The following is a 5,136-nucleotide window of genomic DNA, read 5'->3' as shown; positions in this document are numbered from 1 at the left end:
CATCTACACCCTAGTCTGACACCTCCCAATCCTCACTACTTTTGTTGAACAAAACAGTTCTGTGTAAAGAGTCTATTGCTATATAGCACTGGTGATCCTTTACTCTGGAGCCCCTAGGGGGTGACCTGGTGTGAGCGGAGGTTTTCCCACTCCGTACTGGCTACGACATCGCTTCTTTCTTCTCCCCGTGACAAAACTGTCACCTCGACTTTTACGAGGCTGTGAGGGATGATCAACTAGAGCCAAAGGGTTTTCCCCACCACCAGATCCTGAATGAGACTTCTTTTTAGCAGGTGCTCGATCTCCAATCAGAGCTCACTTCCCAGTTTTGGCGACAGTCTGTGGAGGACCTGCTTCAATAGAAAGGGAGGGGAGTGTGCTTCTGGACCCCTGACTTACAGAGGGCAGGTCTAAGATAGGGTGGTGACTGAGAGAGAGCCTTCTTGGTGATTGGCTGAGCTTTGAGGCCAAGAGGTGGGCAAAGTTGGAGAGCTCTTAGTCCTCATCCTCCTCTTCTTCCTCCTTGTTGGCCCTATCTGCTGTGCTGTATTTTGCACTCACAGGAGATGATTCTCTAAAAACTGAGGCATTCCTAATTCCCCAGCCAGGGGAAGTGCTTCCAAGATCTTGGTGAGGAGATGCTGATTTTGGAGTCTCTGCTAAGGGAGTAAGGTCTTTTGGCTTGGATAGATCAGTATCACATCTACTTAGATCAGTATCACATCTACTCTTTTCTTGGAGATCAGAAGAATTAGAATTTGTTGGACAGTTACCCTCAACAACCTCCTCTTGTTGGAGACCATGGTCCTCTCCATCATCTAGTATGCTGATGTGTTCTGCAGTTTCCAACAGAGGAGAGCCTCTGTTCACTGCGACTTGGTTGGCCTCAGGAGAGGCAGCCTCCTGGATCCCCAGGATAAGGATATCACTTTCACAGGTTGGTAAGAGGGTTTCTTCAGAAGACCCCAGTATGGGGGCATCAATTCTGCTTTCCAATAATAGATAGCAATCTTCACCCCACGGATCACTGGGGTCCTCAGTAGTTACAGGGTTGTGTTTGCTATTTTCTTTAGTCAAGTCAGGGCTGCTGGCCCTCGGAGTTACAGGCAAGCTGCAGTAGTTTTCCTTTTCTGGAGCATCTATGGAATCATTCTCTCCACTGGAAATTATGGAGCTCCTCACTTCATCATGTGGTGTGATTTCTCCAAGGCACAGAGAGAGGTTCCCAGTGCCCAGTGTTTCATAGGCTTCCTGGTGCTCAGTTACACATTCCCCGTCTTGGAAGTTGTCTGTGACCTCTTCAATTTGCAGGGGCAACTCTAAACCTATTGCATCCATCTCACTGCTCAGCCGAAGTCCTGAACTAAGAGAGTCCCTGTCCCTGTCTCCAGCTGTTCCGGAAAAAGATCTTGATCATAGCTCTGAACCATTAGAGGGCCTCTGTCATCTCCCCACATGGCGCCTGCAATGTCTTCTTGAGACAATGCTAAAGGTTCCTTCCCTTGAGGAAGCACCCTAAGATCCCCTATCTCTTGCTCTGTCTGAAGCCCCAGCACTTGCCTCTCTAGCTCCTGAGTCTGCAGAGGACCTGGCTCTGCCAGTCCAACATCCACAGAGGGTGCTCCCTCCAGCTGAGGATATTCCTGCCAGCAAAGGGGCAAGTCCTCCGGAGTCTTGTCAACTACCATGGAGTGTCCAGGAGACACTATACCTTCCAGGTGACTATGCTGGCATGGGGCTACCTGGTTTGTAATTGTTTCAGACCCTCTTCTCTCTGTGTTCAAGGGTCCCTGGATGCCTTGAGATCCAAGTTCTGGTTTCAGGTCCCAGTTGCTTGGGGACAATAAAGTGTCCCCATCCCTGCCCACCTCCCTTGGGCCATTGATGACTTGCTCCTGCCCAGCATGCCCTTCTTTTTCCTGCTTCCCTGAAGAAGCAGCCTTTTTGGGGCTGACAGTGCCCCCAGGCACCTGAGACCCAGGTGAGAGCCGAAGTCGCCCACCCATGTCTTCATCCTTATCAGAAATCGACTTGAATCTGATTGAGCTCCACTGCAGCTTGCAGGCACCTCTGCACCTTCCTTTTCCAAGGCCATGAGGCGTTTCTGCACCAGCTGAGCCAGAGTTAACCCTTCTTCTTGCTCAAGTTCCTCAATCAAGGCCAAGGGGTCCCTGTGCTGTTCTGGGGACAGCAGGTCTGATAGAAAACGAAGGTGAATGACAGCCTCTACCTGAGAGACAAAGACTTCCTGAGAACACAGGTCATCAATGTAGCCCAAAAGACCTGGATCTGGGTACAGGTCCTCCTGTTGCGGCTCTTCTTCCTCTTCCTGTTTTCCATTTGACTCCCCAATGGCTGCGTGGCTCCCCAACAGCCCTTCCATGATGTTAACATACTCATTCACTGCTTCCAGTGGGATTTCTTTGGGCGCCTCAGGAACTGGAGGTTTCTGGGATTTGCGCTGTCACCGGCGAGGGGCCCGGGTTTTGGAGGTTACCTTCTTTGGAATGTATGCTGGCTGCTGGCAAACTTAAGGAGCGGAGGATTTGGAGGGTCGAGCTTCAGAGGGGCTGCAGGAGGTGGGCACTGGGCCTCATTCAACATCTGTGCGTTCTGAATCTGCATCTCCTATTCAGCTTCAAACTCCATGAACTTTTCTGCCATCTCATAAAAGATCATGCGATCAAAATTGCTGGTGCGCTCCCACTCCTGCACAGCCCTCGGCAATCCATCCTCCAGGGTCATGATGGGCTTCAGCCGGGCCAGGGAACGAAGCACTGGAATAAGGATAAGGAAACAGGAAAGAGCTTCTGCATCAGGACTTTGGGATAGATGTCTCCTGGCCAAGGCTTTGCAGCTCTACCAGTGCCGGAAGTTCTCATAAACGCCTTTGGAGGTATAGGAGAGATCACCCAGTGTTGGCCGGACTGGGCAGCTGTAGGGCTTCCTTCCCCAGGAGCTCCATGTGGCCCTGGCCAAGCCTTCTCCGGGGAAACAATGGGAGTCAGTTGAGCAGCTGGTGGTAGAGCTAACTGAGGAGGAAGGCCTGAGGAGCCCTCCTGGCTGACCCTAACAGACTTAGCAGGCAGAATGGTTGTCACATTAGAAGTTGTCACAAGTTGAGGTGCAGGACCCTCAGGGCCCCCGCAAGGAGTGCCAGAGGCAATCCAGTTGAAGGCAGTCTGAGTCAGAACAAAGTTCTGAGTTTGAGGGTGCTCAGCTGGCCCCACTTCTGTCTTGACTTTGACAATGACCTTGCCAGTCCCAGCCCCATTGGAGCCAGGGCCCCCATCTCCTGTCATCATCAGTGGGCTAGGGAAGGCAGATAGCACCAGAGGACTGCCTGGAGAGAAGGCTGACTGCATGGAGGGCTGCGGGGATGGCTCCCAGGACGATTGGTCCTGTGCACCTCCATCTGAAGCCATCTTTTCAAGTTTGGGCACTAACTGAGGCTATCAGGAAACTTCCAGAATGTGACAAGTCGGGCCCAGGACCCAGAGAGTAACCATATAAGAGTGCTGAGCTTGCAGTAAAGAATTTAAATCAAGAGTTTGAATCTTGACTTGATCACTAAAACATAGGTCACATGATTCGTGAGATAACTGCATGCGCTCTTCGCTCTGTAGAACATTGAATTCCCATCATGCACTCTTTACCGCCAATATTTTGAAAATGGACGGAGGTAGCCAGATGTAAAAGAGCCAGGAAGAATATTAAATGATTCAGGAAGTAGTAAAAGAAGATGGAAAGAATATACTGAGTTACTGTATCAAAAGAAATTGGCAGACACAGAAGAATTTCATGAAACAACATATGAGCAGGAGCCTATGGTGATGAAGGAAGAAGTTCTGGCTGCTTTGAAGGAAATAGTAAAAAATAAGGCCCCAGGAATAGATGGTATACCAATTGACATATTCAGCTAACAGATGCTGCCGTGGACGTGCTCACCAAGTTGTGCCAAGAAATCTGGAGAACAGCCACTTGGCCAACTGACTGGAAGAGATCTATATTTGCTCCCATTCCAAAGAAGGGTGACCCAACAGAGTGGAAACTATAAACAATATTGCTGATTTCACATGCAAGCAAGATTCTACTGAAGATTATCCAAAAACGACTGGAACAGCACATCAGCAGAGAACTGCCAGAAGTCCAGGCTGGGTTTAGAAGGGGTCACGGTACTAGGGATATTGTAGCTAACGTTAGATGGATCTTAGCTGAAAGTAAGGAATACCAGAGGAATGTCTACCTGTGTTTCATTGATTATGCAAAGGTGTTTGACTGTGTGGATTATAACAAACTGTGGCTGACTCTGAGAAGAATGGGGATCCCAGAACACTTGATCGTGCTAATCAGAAACCTATACTTGGGCCAAGAAGCAGTCGTCAGGACAGAGCAAGGAAACACTGAATGGTTCAAAATTGGGAAGGCTGTACTCCAGGGATGTGTCCTGTCTCCATACCTTTTCAACCTGTATGCAGAACAGATTATCCGGGAGGCTGGGCTCTATGGGGAGAAGTGTGGTGTCAGGATTGGTGGAAGATTCATCAACAATCTGCGTTATGCAGATGACACAACCCTGCTTGCTGAAACCGAGGAGGACCTGAAGCACTTGCTGCAGAGGGTCAAGGACTGCAGCCTCAAATATAGATTGAGGCTCAATGTCAAGAAGACAAAGATTCTCACCACTGGATCAATTGGCAGCATCGGGATGGATGGTGAAGAGATTGAGATTGTTAACAGCTTTAGTTTGCTTGGCTCCACAGTCAACACTCTCGGGACCAGTGGCCAGGAAATGAAAAGACATATTGCCATGGGAAAGTCTGCTGTTAGGGACCTCTCCAAAGTACTGAAGAACAATGGTGTGTCTCTGGAGACTAAGGTGCGTCTGATACATGCCATGGTCTTTGCTGTCACTTGTTATGCATCAGAGTGTTGGACAGTGACTAAGGAGGATAGAAGGAGAATTGATGCCTTTGAGCTGTGGTGCTGGAGAAGAGTATTGCGGGTACCATGGACTGCCAGGAAAACAAACAGATTCATCCTGGAAAGGGTTAAACTGGGAGGTTCCTTAAGGCAAGGATTATGAGGCTCCGTCTAACATACTTTGGATATGTTGTAAGGAGGGACTGGACCTTG

The 5,136-nt window shown here is 49.4% G+C and overlaps 1 pseudogene; it reads right to left on the bottom strand.

Annotated features, from left to right (window-relative positions):
* Nucleotides 1-99: 99 nt before the first annotated feature.
* Nucleotides 100-3,509, bottom strand: LOC102868993 (annotated as a pseudogene).
* Between the last annotated feature and the right edge of the window lie 1,627 nt (nucleotides 3,510-5,136).

The sequence above is a fragment of the Elephantulus edwardii genome, unplaced genomic scaffold (assembly GCF_000299155.1).
Source record: "Elephantulus edwardii isolate Elephantulus edwardi_28Jun2011 unplaced genomic scaffold, EleEdw1.0 scaffold00017, whole genome shotgun sequence".
NCBI lineage: Eukaryota > Metazoa > Chordata > Mammalia > Macroscelidea > Macroscelididae > Elephantulus > Elephantulus edwardii.
The sequence above is the reverse complement of the archived record's forward strand: the minus strand, read 5'-3'. Positions and strand labels throughout refer to the sequence as shown.